Source organism: Cavia porcellus, unplaced genomic scaffold (genome assembly GCF_034190915.1).
Source record: "Cavia porcellus strain 051 isolate PalLab524CR breed Dunkin Hartley unplaced genomic scaffold, mCavPor4.1 scaffold_5, whole genome shotgun sequence".
Taxonomy (NCBI): domain Eukaryota; kingdom Metazoa; phylum Chordata; class Mammalia; order Rodentia; family Caviidae; genus Cavia; species Cavia porcellus.
The window spans coordinates 66,164,724-66,180,346 of record NW_026947488.1 but is presented as its reverse complement, the minus strand read 5'-3'; the positions used below and the strand labels follow the sequence as shown (position 1 = coordinate 66,180,346).

General features: G+C 50.4%; 1 protein-coding gene across 2 annotated transcripts in view; it reads right to left on the bottom strand.

Annotated features, from left to right (window-relative positions):
• Spsb4 (splA/ryanodine receptor domain and SOCS box containing 4) overlaps window positions 1-15,623 on the bottom strand; it is a 77,605-nt gene that overhangs the window by 28,932 nt on the left and 33,050 nt on the right. The gene's annotated exons all lie outside the window — the stretch shown is intronic.

Genomic DNA, 15,623 nt, shown 5'->3' with positions numbered 1-15,623 from the left:
TCCCTCTAACCTGGCCTCTTAACGATAGTCATCACATCTGACCCCCGTCTTGGAACGCAGAGATGTCAGAGAGATTTATGCAGCACACATGGTTACTCAGAAGCCATTTTTTTTTTTTCCTTATTCTTTCTTTGTAAATGCTCCTGTCTAGTTTGGGCTGCAGGAAATCTTTTAGTCTAGAATACAGGGGGTGGGCAAAGAGTGGATGTGGTGAGTAACCAGTCAGTCGGGATCCGAGGAGAGCAGGTAGGAAGATCACCAGTCCCTGGAGTCCGGGGTAAGGAAGGGCAGAAGTGTGACCTCTTTGCCATGGCAGGGCAAGGCTTGGCTGTCCCAAGGCTTGGGAAGTTCTGCCAAGCAGAGTTCTCCCTGGTGATGTTTTCCTGGGGCAACCACTCTGACCACAAATAAGTGCAGCTCACCCAGCTCACTATTAGTAGCCATGAGTGTGTAACCTTTCCCGCACCCCAAGTTACCCTCAATTCAAATCCTTACATATTCAAAGCTCTATTTCCTGCTTAGTGACTGGTATTTGGGAATTGCTGCCCACCTTCCCGATATGTTTCCTGGCAAACTCTCTGCACACCACCTGTTACTTCACTTCTTAAACTGCACCAGACGTCTCCTCACCACAGGGCCTTTGTACATGCTGTGCTTCCCTCTAGAATAGATTGTCTTCATTCTCCTCTCAACAGACACCTAACTGATTAATACCTCTTCTGTCCTTACAGCTTCCCTCAATTTCCCTTCTCTGACCCCCAAGAAGGGGCAGCCACGCCCTGGGACCCTCTTTCCCCCACATACTCCCCAGCATGAGATGATTTCTATAATCAGCTGTGATGTCCATCCTCCCCGCTGAGTTGTAAATCTCCGGGGTGGAGTCCCTGACCAACTTGCCACTACTACCTTGTCTTCTGAAGCTGGCACATAGCATGTGCTCAGTAAACATTTATATAGCCAGTCGGGGACTGTACCCTCCCTCCAAGGCCTGCTGCATCGAGTTGCCATCAGAACCCTGTTATACCTCTGACCTCTTGCTGTTTCTGCGTGGCTGTGCTTTTTTCTCACCTGAGTAATTACTGCTCTTTAATGAAGGGACGGATGACCCCCAAGAAAGCCTTATTAGATGAAGAAGCTCTTAGTATGCCAGAGAATGTATGAGATGCACATGGACCTCTGCTGCCTGAGTGGCGAGGCCCTGAGCACATGCCTGGAGGAGCTTTCGGTTCACAGAGCACAAGGCCACGGATTTGGCACACTGCTTGCAACAGAGCATAAAGAGTTGACAAGCATCTCTCAGAAGTGCCTCAGGGAAAACCCAAAGTCTCTGGGGTGCAAAGGCTGGTGAGTGGCAATGATTAGAGAAGAACCTACTGCATCTAATGAAGACAGGCAATGTGTCACAGATGCATCTTCTGTTTAGCAGGCTGCTTAGCTGTTCAGCTGAAAGAAAGGTCACTACACTGATAAGGTGGAAGGACCAAGGTGGCCATCATGTGGGAATCATTCAGCAGATAGCCATGTGGTACCACAGTGATCACGTCCTTGTGCCAGCACTGTGCCAGGAGCTTATATCCACTGTGTTCTCTACTGCTCAGGAAAACTTTCAGGGAGAAGTTACTGTCTCCATTTTACAGCTGAGAAGACACAGGCTTGCAAAAGTTGAATAGCTTGGCCAGATCCCAGAATCAGCTTTAGGCAGAGGTGGGCTTTACTCCTGACAGTTGGACTCCTAAGTCTCTACCCTAGCTGCAGAGGGCAGGCACCTCCTGAGCTGAAGATGATTCTGCTGTCCTGGAAATAAGCTGCCCAGACCCTGGTCCTGCCAGATCTATTTTTCAGATTTTTTGGGGTTGGGGGTAATGATATTAGGGATTGAATCCAAGGCCTCTGCACTGAGCTATGTCCCCAGCTCTCTTTTATTTAATTTTTTTATTTTGTGACAAGGTCTTAGTAAGCTGCTAATTGCCAAGGCTGGGCTTGAATTTGATCATCTGGGCTCTGCCAGGGTTAAAGGTGTGTACCACCACACTGGGCTGTGTTTCTAAGTCTTTAGTCAGGTCTTCCCCAACTCCAGCCTGGGGTAAGTGACACTGCGGGGAAGGAGGGAAAGGCTGGTCCTCAGATCACTCAGGTCAGGCCACTACTGCAGGGCATGGTATGAGCTGTGAAATCTCCAAGGAGACAAGAATTGGGCTCTGAAGTCCATCCATCCTTCTCCACTGAGTGCTCCTCCATAGCCAGTCTGGGAAGGTCTGGCTGGGATTTTCCAGTGTCGTGCCATTGGCCTATGACAACTCACACCTTGTCCTTCTGGATTTACAGAGTTACAGGCATGAGGGTGGGGTGGGGGTCTTCTGCTTTCTACAAGTTTCCTTCCCAACCAGGCCACCAAGCATCTCTGCCACTAGAGGAGCAGTTACCTGCCTTCTCCTGGAGAAGGAGCCCTGACCTCTTCATGGGGACCTCTGAGTGGGCGTCTGCTGCAAGCCTGCACAGCAGGCTACCGTGCAGTGAGCTCTCTGCGGGCATCAAGGACACCACAGACGCGCTCCTTCCTGTTGCCAGCTCTCAGGCCGTGTGAGGGTTAATGAATCTGAGCCCCACCTCAGGCTCTGCTTATGCTTGGCCTCACCGCTCCAGTCCCCATGACCAATCAGTCCTGGGCGCGTATGTGCCCGGCCTTTGCTTCATGCTGGCTGCACAGCTGCACCCTCACCACACAGACTGATTTCCGAGGGATGCCATACACAGCACCAACAGCTGGTCCAAACAGAAGTTAAACAACCGAAAGGCAAGCCGCAGGGTGGAAGTCTGAGACTGAAAGGTCGACAGTGCTGGGTCGGGCTGAGGGCTACGAGGCCATTCCACATCTCTCCCGTGGCTTGCCAGCCATCTCTGGTGTTGCTCGTCTTGCAGACACACTGTCCTGGCCTTTGCCTTTGTGTTCATGTGTATCTTCCCTGTGTCTGTCCAGATTTCCCCCTCCCATGAAAACACCGGTCATAGCAGTTTAGGGCCCACCCTAACGATTTTACCTTAACTTATCACAACTGTGATGAATTTATTTCCAAAAAAGATCACTTTTTGAGGCATTGGGAATTAAGACTTCATATGAATTTTTTGAGGGGAAAGAGCATAATTAAACTCAGAACACTTCTGTCTCCAGAGTGGTAGGAGTAAGACACAGTCCAACAACTGAGCACATTGTGGGTGGGTTGACCAGATGCCCAGAAACACCGATGGTGGGTGATGGAACAGTAAGTGAGACCTCAGTGTGGTACAGACAGCAGGATCATGGGAGCCAGATCAGGAAGCCACAGGGCTACTGTGCCTAGTTAGCAACAATCACTGCCATAGAGATGTGGCTTCTTGGGCCTGGACAGGAACCAGTCAAGACATTCTGGCAGTCTGTGTCTGATGGCTGTGTACCTTACAACAGTGCCTCATGGAAGAGAGTCTCAGAAGGAGGTAAAGCAGAGGCTATGCCTTTTTGATTTCAACTCTAGAAGCCCCAAGAGGCTGGACTTGGCTTCAGCATCAATGCATTCTGATGCCACGGTGTCCTGTTCCTAACTACACCTCAGTTGACTATATGACACCTTCCTGACAAGACTAAGCACCAAATCACACAATATAAATTCTCCAAATAAGTGGCTCCCTCAGCCCTGAGATTCTGCCAGCCACTAACAACTTTGAGAGGGTAAGGGAGAATTTTTCTGGAAAATCAGTTGGTGTTCAGTATTACTAATCTCAAAAACATAGTCCTTGATCCATTATTTTTATTCCTAATGCTGATGTAAATAAATAAGACAGAAGTATAAGCATTCCATGAAGTGATATTTATAAGCAGAAAAAGCCAGAAACAATCTAAATACACAAACTAGGGAACAGTTAAGTGATAGTATGACCAAATGGTGATCTATTATTTAGTTAATAAAATGATATTCTTCCACCAACACCACTATTATCACTGTTCTGGAAGTATTCACTAAGCACTTAGGTAAAGAGACAAAACTGTCAGAGGACACGACGGTGTTTCTGGAATAACTCAAGAGAAACCTACAACATGCGACGAGAATCAGCCGGAGAGACAAGAAGTCAGTGAGCCAGGCAATGACAAAACTGGTACTCAAAAACCTACAGCTTCCTTTCAGACAAATAACAAACTGGAAACACAATGGAAGATAGGATTCCCTTTATAATAAAAACAAGTAAGATGAAATACCTATGGATAAACATGACAAGAACTGTGTAAGGGGCTCGGGATTTAGCTCAGTAGCACAAGCACCTGCCTGGCAACTACAAGGTCCTGAGTTCGATTTCCAGTACCAAAAAATAAAACAAAAAACAGAAGACTACAAAACTTGTAGAAGTACAAATTCAAATATAAAAAACATAACACAAAGCTGGAATAAATAAAAGTGTTTAATGTTTGGATTGGTATACACAATGATTCAATACATCATTTAACCCCTAAGATAATCTATAAATGCAATATGATCTCAATTAAAATACCAACAGGGCTTTTGGAGACTGTACCAAATTAATTAACTAAAGTTTATCTGGAAAAGAAAACACAGAAGAAACAGAAAAACACTCAAAATAAAGAGTAATGAGGTGGGAGCAGTCATACTAGCTATTAAAACATTTTTAACCACAGTACTACAGAATAATTAAAACCACTCGGTGCTGTTAAAGGACTGGACAGATTGATTCAATGAAACACTATGTTTTCCAGAGAATTAGTACATTGTACTTGCTGGCTGATAAGAATTTGGTGAGGAAGAAAGGATATGGATTTAGTAACTTCCACTTCTGCAACCTTGGACATTTTGGTATCTTCTTTGAGCCTGGTTTGTTTTATATGAGTATTGTCAGTATTAAATAAGGTAATATAAACAGAGTGCTCATGATAGGGTCTCTAATGTACTAGATGCTCATTAAAGTGCTATTATAATTATCAATAATTTTCATTACAGTAGTTTCCTTCTCCAAGACTCCTAGAGGATGCCTGAAACCACAAACAGTATGGAAGCCAATGATTTAATGCCTCTTCCATCGAACACAGCATCTCTATGCAGTTTGAAGTGAGACAGCAAAGCTAGCATGTATTTCTTCTTTTCCACAGCTTTACAGACTGAAGATTCATTTGTAGGTGTTAGCAATCTCAGCATAGGATTTTTCCCTTTCCTTATTAGGCTGAAAACTTCCGTATTCTCACTTAAATGAAGTGCTGCTTGGTGCCTTCTCTTTGGCATATCAGAATTGCCAGCACAGCTCCTCTGGCACTCTGGGGCCACTTAACTTTCCTTAATAAGTAAAATAGAAGTTGCTCAAACACAAGTACTGCCCATGCTGTCACAGCTGATCTGATAAATCAGACAGCTGCTAAGTGACTACCGGGCAGTTACAGGGTTTGGATTTGCTGGACAAAGGGATGATTCCTGCCCTGGGCAAGCTGGAAATGCAGTGAGAGACTTCATCATGCTACTGAAAGTGGTATGTATTTTAAAACATAAATCATTCATTTCTTTAATTTTGCATTTAATATTTCAGCCCATGGATGACCACAGGTAACTTGAACTGCAGAAAGATGAAACTGTGAACGGGGTGGCGTAATTACTGTGCTGTTTATTATTAAAATCATTTCAATCAGTGGATATTAGCACTTTGTCTCTCCTTTGGAAGCTTGCTGACCTGCTTTGTGGGACCAGCCACAAGCCAGCTCCCCAGCTGGTCCTCCCTCCCACATACAGCCACCTGGAGACCCCAGAAGCAATCTTTCCTCATGGAACAGAAGGGAGGCCAGGGCCACTCCTATGGGAGACCAGCAGAAAGGCAAAGTGAAGTGGCTTTGGGAGATATTCCTCAGAAAAGACCAAGAATACGGGAAATAAGAGTCTGCAGAGAGAAATGTGGGCAGTCACAACCATTTGTCCCTGTGTCTTCATGACTGCATCATGGACGTGGGTGGTTCTACTGTATCTTTCCCATTCCTGGGCTGGATAAGAGGAGAACAATGGTGGAAATGGAGGACTCAGCATGGTGGGTGCAAGCCACCCCCTGACCCAACACAGACCCAGATGGTCTACCTTAGGGCAGAGAGACACTGAGCCACATGGGGCTGACAGCTGGTCATAAGGGGTCCTAGTAACCATCACAGACCAACAAGGCAGGATGGAACAAAGAGAAATGATATTTCAGGGTGACAAATTTGGAAGCCCTATAGAAAAGACAATAGAGGGGCTGGGAATTTAGCTCAGTGGCATATGCGCCTGCCTTGCAAGTGCGTGGTCGTGAGTTCGATCCCCCATACCGATTAAATAAAAAAAAGAAAAGACAGTAGGTTGAGGATGGGGAAACCAGATGCAGAAGACCAGCCAGGATGCTGGAGCAGCTGACCAGAGGATGAGGGTCTGGGCCTGTTTCAATCACAGGCTGTTCAGCCCAGGCATAAAGGGCTCTGTACTACCAGGCTTTCAAGGGAGCTAAGAAGTCACCCCAGTGACCGGGGGTGAATTTGCTGGTTTAAAACTATCAAACGGGGGCCTGGGGATTTAGCTCAGTGGCATAAGTGCCTGCCTGGCAAGTGCGAGGTCATGAGTTCGATCCCCGGCACAAAAAACAAAACCAAAAGAACCCCAAAACTATTGAAAGTGACAAAATTAAAATTAACACATTTTTGACTTATCTACTTCAAAACAGCACAATTCAACACAACTGGAATCACAGCCACACATCCATTATGGTTAACGCAGGATGTTACATAATTTAACATGTTTGCTATAGGTGTCACCAAATGTGTTAGCTCAATGAGCTGGAAAAGACAGACAGTACAAAGACTATGGAATCAGAAACTCAAATGGTCTCCATACTCCAGGAAATTTGGCGCAGCACAACAAGATGGAACCCATTAGGATTCCTGTAAGTTCTGCTTTCAGACCTTGGAAATCAATTCAGCTGGCAGGACAGGGAGAGCTGGCCTAGCAATATATTCCATGAAAGAGCCACAAACTCTGTGAAACTGGGCAGCGTGAGCTGGCTGCTCAGTTCGCTAAGACTAACAGAGGCTGTGTTAAAAGAAGGATGGGGTCTATGAAGGGAAGGGAGGGTCCAACTCTAAACTCGGGTTGCGTGAGGTCCCCGGTGTTCCCTTTGATCCACACCTTAATCGCTATACTCAACTGCCATCCTAGTAGCCCCTGAAGCTGCTTCCTGCTATGGCTCTGGATGGCGGTCCTGTCCCTGGCCTGGCTCATTGTCCAGAGGGAAACATAAGAAGCTCCCAGCGAGGCAGAAGGTGTCTTTAGTTTTTGTGCCTCCAGTGTTATCCTCATCCCCTCTGTCTCTCTTGCCTGAATACATACCCTGGCTCCAGTCCAGACTTGCTCACAGGACTCTCCTGGCTGCCCACCAAGTTTAGACCTAGGATTTCCAATAATGCCACATCTGCTCTCTGGTCTTCTCTCATCTTGGAAGGTACCTCTGCTCACAACGCCAGCTCCACCCTGCCTAACTTATGCCCAGGCTTCCCAGCACAGAGTGCTGGGTGGATTCTCCAGAATTCTGCAGGGGGACAGGGTACAAAGGGTCCTGAAACATCCCTGCATTCCAAGTCCTAGCCATGCCCCAGAAAGCTCAGGAGGGCACAGGCGCTGTGCACCCAGTCCCTCACTTACATAAAAATATAAGACCCTCTCCCTCCTTCTGAGGTTTGGGGCTGCATGGACAACGGAACCAGATGACATTAGGATTTACACGAATTCTGACAACACCGAATCCCAGCACAGTCTCAGGGGAGCTGGGCAGGGAGCAGGTGGGTGAGTGGGAATGAATAAGTCTGTTCTGCACCCCAGGACGGCCTCCTGCATTATGCATTTGTATTCATTCCGTAGCCATGGTGCTCCAGGCAGCCGCCCAAACAATACAGAGGACACAGCTGTTGAGGAGCTTACGGGCTCACATTTTCCGCCTCAGAGCAGCCCGGAAATCCCTTCCTGAACATGCCCTCCGAGGTCTGTGCTGCGGAGACTCCCTCCTGAGACTGCAGAGGGCTGTGATGTCACTCAAACACCTAGCACCAGGCACATTCTGTGCTGTGGCCCAGAGACTGTCCTCTGCACCTGCAGGACCTCTTCCTCAGCCCTAATTCCAACGGGGGGGGGGGGGGAGTGCTGCTGCTTGCCAGGAGAGTGCCCACCTGCCCAACAAGCCTGCCTGCACGCTTCCCTCTGGTAACCAATCCTCCTGGCTTCTTGGCTGTGGGGGAGGCCCTCCCAAACCCCCATCCCTGCCTCCATGGGATAGCACAGCCACAGAAAAAATGCATGAGGGCTGGGACAGCAGCACAGGCAGGGGAGCAGGAGGGCCACGGCAGGTGGGCTTGGACTGTCTGTGCTGCAAGTAAAAACTGCAGGTGGGGACCAGGCCCATTTCAGGGCGAGTCCACTGATGGGCAGGGAGCTGGGCAAGAACACAGGGGTCAGTCCTCAGACAGGAAGTGGGGCTGTTCCCAGGGGCACTCAATGGCCACAAGAAACTTTAGCCAAGAATGCCTGCAAGCTGGGCACCGAGGGAAATCGAGGCTGCTGCAGGCGCCCCAGCAGTGAAGGCCTGAGCTAGCCAGCATCTCAGCCCGGCAAGCAACTAGCTTCCTCCTGGGTGCAATAAAGTGGTTTCCACTTGAAAGCCTTTTGTTACAAGACTTTTGGGGATGGTTAAAAAAATAAATAAACCCAGCCCTCTTCAAGGCCCTGACTCAAGCACTGAGTCCTCTGAGAGGCCTTCCCGGCACCGTCCTCTGAGCTCAGGGCACAGAAGCGCCTTGGCACAGGCAGATTCTCCTCAGAACACCCTCTGATCGCCAGCACAGATCTCATACAGCCTGTGCACGAATCCAGTGTTTCACTCATTCCCTCCCTCCCTCCCCAGCTTCCCAAGCACCAGCTGGGAGCTGGAGACAAGTGCTGAGACCACCAAGGCTCATCATGGTCAGGCAGGTTGTGCTGTGGAGGAACAGGGGCATCTGCGGGAGCAGGGAAGGGCTGGGAGTGTGGGCATGGGCAATGCTGGCCTCTAACGAAGGCCACACCAGCTGACCCCTGGGCTGAGGCTGCAGCAAACACTGTTCTGGAACACAGTGAACACACTCAGCTTCTAGCAACTAAGAGAAGCAGCCAGCCTAGGACAGCTCTGGTCACACTTCCAGCTCCATGCTGACACCTGACTGGCTCTCCTATGGACTCCCAGTACACAGTGGCCCTGCTTGCCTGCACTTCCCAAGGGAAGAAACTGAGGCCAGACTGGGTGGTGACCAGAATAGCAGCTATTAAGGGCGGGGACCATTTGGCTAGCATTCAGCAAGGCATGGCTGGAGCTCTGCATGGGCTAGGAGTGGACACATGGCCCTTCCTATCAGCCAGTGAGGAAGACTGTTGCCTCTGTGGCAGATGTTATAATAAAAGTGTGTGTGTGTGTGTGTGTGTGTGTGTGTGTGTGTGTGTGTGTGTGAAAAACTGCAGGAGGGGTAGGACAGGCAGGGGCCTGGAGAGGGACACTGGGACTGGGGAAGGGCAGCAGGGTGTGTGCCTGTGGTAAGGTGGTGCTGGAAGCTTCTTTTGCCAGCTCAGCCTCTGAGGTCAGATGCTTTGAGGAACTGCAGTACACCTCAGTGGTGCAGCAGAATGAGGACATTGGGAGAACGAGGCAGGCCTGGTTTGCATCCTGGCTCTGCCACTTTTTAGCTGAGTGACCTTGGGCAAGGGAAGCATCTTCTCTGAGCCCACTGCTCCATCTACAGAGCTGGAAAGAAAGTAACACCCGCCGCGCAGCCCTGTGGGGCAGAGCCACGCTAGGAGAAGGGCTCGCCACAGTGTGCGGCATTGCGAGGCAGACTGCTGCTGCTGCTGTCGTGTTCACATTCAGTCTGCAGTTTTAGATTTAGGTTCTGAGAAGCTTTGCTGCCCTCCTCCAGACTCCTGGGAGGAGACGGCGTCATCTCCCCACAAGATCTCTGCAATGCTTCCCATGTCAGTGGCGGCCCCACCTTTGGTCTCCTTGGCTCCAGACACTCTTTTACCTCAGGCAGGCCAGGCTCATCCCCAGCCCCTGCCCAGAGCCCACACCCGAATCCTGCATGGCCAGCTGGCAGCCACAGTGTGACCACAGCCTCCTTTCAGCAAGGCCTGCGCAGGGAGGAAGGCAGCCAGATGAGGAGAAGAAGCAGCGCCCAAGTATCAGACTCGTGTGGAAACAGCTGTGTAACCCTGGATTTGTCACTTTACCTCTCTGAACCTCATAAAATGGCAGAAAGCTGTCCCTCTCTGCAGTGATCAGGGAAAAGGTGTGGAAGAAATAGCAAATGTATGCTGGTATACAGGGGAGCCCCCTTCACTCTCCCTGTCCTTGGGACAGCGCTCAGGTTCCTCACCCTGTCTCAGTTTCCCTCCCTACTCTCCCTTTTCAGGGGTCATGTCCTTGGAGATGCCATGAAGGCCACAGCAGGAGTCAAGATGATTCCCCCAGAGGGCCAGCTAGAGAGGGGGAGCAGGAATGGGTACACAGCAAAGCCAGCAGCTACCAGCAGAAGACCTGGCAGCCAAGTTGCCCTGGCCGAGGGCGGCTGCTCCCAGCCTGGGCTGCTCTCCTGGTGCACAGGGTCACGGAGACGCCCACCCACCCATGATGAAGGCTATAGGTGGAGCAGCTTGGGTCTTTGCTTGGTCATCTGTCACTGTGAGAACTGCAGAGGAGGTTGGGCAGGGCTTTGGCAGAATACAGGAGACTTCTCCCTGAAAGTCTTCCTGTCCCAGCTGATGAATCTACTGCTTATCAGACTTGGTCTTGTGCTGATCACTGTACGTCCGAGGGATGAAGGGAAAATACAATTAATGTTTAGGAAATTATTTTTTATTTATCACAGCAAAAGCCACATTGCCATTAATCCTCCTCAGGACACTTCTCCTTACTTCGAACACACCCACCCAATCTTTTGGCCATGGCTTCACGTTGTGGAAGCCCTCTCTGGTGAGTGTCTGCAGTGGTGCTGTCAGGGCATCCCCAGTGTTCTGAATGAATTCAAAACATTTACCTTCCACGGTACCTTCCATTGTGACCTTGGGGGCACAGTGCCTGATCCAGAAAATAAAGTGGCTTGGGACACACTGCAATGTTTTTATTTGGCAATGCAAACTGTAAACTGCTTCAGAGAGGGACAGGAAGGAGGGTGTTAAGTGTGTCCAAGCAGGAGGGGCATTTTGAGGGGGATTAAAATCACTATGTCTTCTATGGTAAACACTCACGTATGTTTGGATCACACCATGTAGAAGTTAGTTTTCTCCCCTCTGCTTTACAGAGGGAGTGAGCCTGAGGGTTGATTGCTAAGCGTTACAGGGCAGTCCTGAAAGCTCCTCTCCGTCCATCCGGGGGCTCCTGCTGTGCCCTGGCTATGGAAACACCTCTGTGCCACCCTCTGCTCCACAGTGCCTCCTCATGGGCGCCCCGTGTGCACCTCACCCTCAGTGTCCAACCAGACCAGGCCCTGACTGATACCCACCTCACTTCTGTCTTCCTCATCTCCATTAAAAGCGACTGATCCCACCTTTTTTTAAAAATTATTTACTTATTTATTTTTGAGACAGGGTCTTGCTATGCAGCTCAGGCTGACCTGGAGCTCACTTTGTATCCCAGGCTGATCTCAAACTTTCAACAATGACCCTCTTGCCTCAATCTCCTGAGTGCTACAATTCTAGGTGTGCACCACCCTGCCTGGCTACTGATTCCATCCTTCCCACTAATTGGGTCCAAACTCAGAGTCAGCCTTGACCTTCTCCTCTCACCCCCTACAGCAATTCCATTGGCTTCACTTTCCCGTGACCTTCAGGATCCACCCACATCTCATAGCCTGCACTGCTGCTACCCCCACAAACACCAGCATCCTTTCCTATATGGAGACAGCAGCCTGTTGGGCTTTTCTGCTTCTACTCTGACCCCACTACCATCTGCTTTCAAGATTGCAGTTAAAGTGATTCTCCCCAAACCGATGGCGAATCATATCACCTGCCTTTTCAAAAGTCTGTGGTGACTCCCTATCTCTCTCAGAAAAAAAGCCAAATATGCTTGCTTCCAGTCCCTGTTCCTAAGTCCTCTCTGGCTGTATCCTCTACCCTATCTTCCAGGCTCTAACATGTGTGCCTCAGGGCCTTTGCACTTGCTCTTTCTTCTGCCTGGACAGCCTTTCCCAGAGTTACCCAAGTGGCCACTTCCTCTCCTCAGACAGTTCTTTCTCAAAGCCACTTCCTCAACAAAGCCTTGCTTAACTACCTTACTTAAACCTGCAAACCCCAACGGCTTCCTACGCAGTCCATCCTCTTCCCTACTTTGTTGTTCCCCAAAATGCTTAGCATTAGCTAACATTTTACTACTTGCTAATTGACTATCTCCACCTACTAACTTATAAATTTACAAGGACAGAGATTTAGTCTGCCTCATCCCTCTCCCCAGGGCCTGGAACAGTGCTTGCAACACGGCAGGGGCCCAAGTAACATATCACAAGTGAATAGCTAAGGGTTGACCTGCCTGGGTCACATGGTGGAGTTTAAATTCTGATTCAGCATTTAAATACTGAGCTGCTGCCCTTGTGGGAGGCAGGTAGGGGTGTGGCGTGGAGAGACTGGGGAGAGAACTGTCCGGTAGGAGGCCCAGCCGTGACTGACTGACCTGTCATCAGGACAAGTGTTCACAGACCTCACTGTGCCCCTTCAAGTGCATCTGCCCAAGCTGGACTGGCTGCTTTCAAAGAAGCAAAAAGAACAACTTCATAGCAGACCATACAGTGACTCTCCCAAGGTCACCTAGCTGATTAACAGCGGAGCTGTCAACACCTACAAATTCAAAACTGATTTCTGTAAAATCCCTGAAAATTGGTTTTCAAAGATAACTGACTTTTGACAAATTCCGCAGGGAGTAAGGTAAAGGCTTCCATCCAAATGGACCCATGCCTTCCTCTAGTCCCTGACCCAAGGTTGCAGCAAACATCTGTGATAAAAGATTTCACTACAGTCAGGAAAACTGCAGGCTGAAAAATGCCATATCGGCTCGTATCTCCCTGCCCAGCCTGCCTCACAGCACCTCCTGCACACAGCCCTCCTTTATCTGCCCTGCCTCGATTGCCTCTGTGTCCCCTCTCAGGGCCCACAGGCACCTGGGGTCCCTGCTGGACTGTGCTACCCCTACTGGGTGTATGGCTGGCCCCACGCTGGCCCAGCTCTGCCTGGCTGCAAGAGGCACAGGGAAGGCTCCACCTGGGTTCTGCTCGTGACTGCTGACCACTGGAACACGGTGAGGATGTAACACTCCCCTCTCTGTGAGGATTCATAACCTCTTGCTGGGTTGGTACCAGCTTTGGGGCAGGAAGTAGCTGGAAGCAGGACTGGGGTCGCCAGGAGGTGCTCCTGGGCTGAGGATCAGCCCTGAGAGTCCCGCATACGCTTGGCGGCAGTCACAGAGGAGGGAAGCTGCAGGGTGTGGCGGTCTGTCCCCGAGAGGGCAGCCTGGGCACAGTGTTCAGGGGCACGATGTGCTCGTGCCTGCCCGCAGCATGTCTATGCGGCTCTACGGGAAGTGCTCAGGGCGCTGCTGTGAGGACCCTGGAAACAAGGATTTGGCTGCAGATAGTCGTGGCCAGCAGCTCTCAGGAAATTAAAGGGAGGGAGAGCAGGAGGAGAGAGGACAGGGAAGGGGGGAAGGGGAAAAGGGGCAGCTGAAGAGAAAGCAGCGGCGTCCCACAGGAGCCGGGCGTCGACCACAGACCTGTGTCCCTGGGCCGAGGGGGCCCCGAGGATGTTCACACCACTGCCTGGCCCAGCCTAGCGTCACCTGCAGCTCAGAGAAAGCCCAGCGGATGGGTGCACAGGACGTCTCCTTCCCGTGTACTGGGTGCTGGGGGCACTGAGTTTGCTGCGGGGGTGGGTGCACTGTCCACGCTCCATCTTTGTGTCCTTCTGTTTGTGTTGACTAGGAAAGTCTCTAAGAGCATGAAGCCTGAGAATGCATCTTCATCCTGTCACCGAGAGGTCACCTTGGCTAACCCCTGTGTGGCCCATACACCCTTCACCGGAGGTTTTGATTTCCTTACTTTAGTTACCCAAGCTCAACCTTGGTCTGAAAACACTAAATGGAAAATTCCAAAACCAAACATTCCTAAGTTGTAAATAACTTTTATTACATTGCATTGTTATAATTATTCTATGCTATTAGCTATTACAGTTAATCCCTCACTGTGCCTCATTTATAAATCACACTTTATCACAGCTTGGATGTGCAGGAAAGAGTGGTCTGTATAGGGTCTGGTGGTATTTGAGGTTCTGGCATCCACTAGAGGCCTGGAATGTGTACCCAGCAGATAAGGGGGGACAATTATGTAGCCTGCTGGGATCATTATCTGCAGTGTGGGCTCCTGCAGAACTTGTAACTCTGTGCCCTTTTCCTGAGTCCCCATGTCACCTGGCACCAGCTTCCCTTGAAGCCAGCACTAACAGCAGCTGCAGGCCAGGACCGGGTGGACAGCTGCTGGTGCCTTGGAGTTGAGCAGGCCTTGGAGCTGGCGTTTCAGGTCCAGATGGAACTCAGGGAGCAGGGAGCCCTCCTGGAGCCACTCCTGCCCCACAGCAGAAGGAGATTTATCATTCTGAGGCTGTGGTCCCCACTAAGAAGAGACGCTGCCTAAACGGCCAACAGAGCCTTAAATCTCTGCTCAAGGGTCACTTCTATTTTCCTGCTCACTGAGCACAAGCAAACTTTTGCTTCCTAAAGAAAAGTCTATCATTTAAGGTTGTAAGTACGCAGACGTGCCACCACCTGGCCACAGACAAGGCCCAAGGCCCCAGCCAGTGACTTGGAGGAGGAAGCCACGATGCTTGCTACCCCCTACTCCTGCTGTAAGATGGCAGGGTGGGGTGGGGTGGGGTCTATAGCTGGGACCTCAGCGGGAGCTGGGCAGCCTCCCGCAGGCACAAGTGCCAACCACTCGGCCTTGGCCTGCTCATCTGCACAATGGATGTGTTGCACTCATCTCATCCAGGCACAGATGAGATCATAGATATAAAACAGCTGTCACAGTGCCTGGGGCTCCCTAGCTCTACTCTGCTGGGGCCTCCTCTCCCTGAGGTCAGCCTGTGCCCACTCTTTTCTGCGGTCCTGCATGCATGGGTCACAGTGTCTACTGCTCTCCACTAGAGCCGGGGCGGGGGGGGATCTTCCTGATGTCTGGCTTTCATCAACCCACTGTGGTCTTCACTGACCACAGCTGTACTGTGAACTCCAGCCCCGCCAGCTGAGCCACAGTGCTGTCCATACTGCCTGCCATAGCAGCCACATCTGAGCTTCCCTCCAGAGCAGCTCAGGGAGTGTCCTCCAGGATGGAGGCCAAGGTCCTGTGCAAGAATGAGACCAGGAAGGCTCTGGAGTCTTGGCCCTTTGTGTTGTACGTGTGTCGCCCTGGGTTACCTCCAGCTTGTCCCTTTAACACCCGGGTGCTGCTTGTCCATATAGTAACAGGATGGTTCCAAGCAGCCTGGCCCAGGCTCTGAGTCAGCTCACACACAAGGTCAAACCACAGCTTC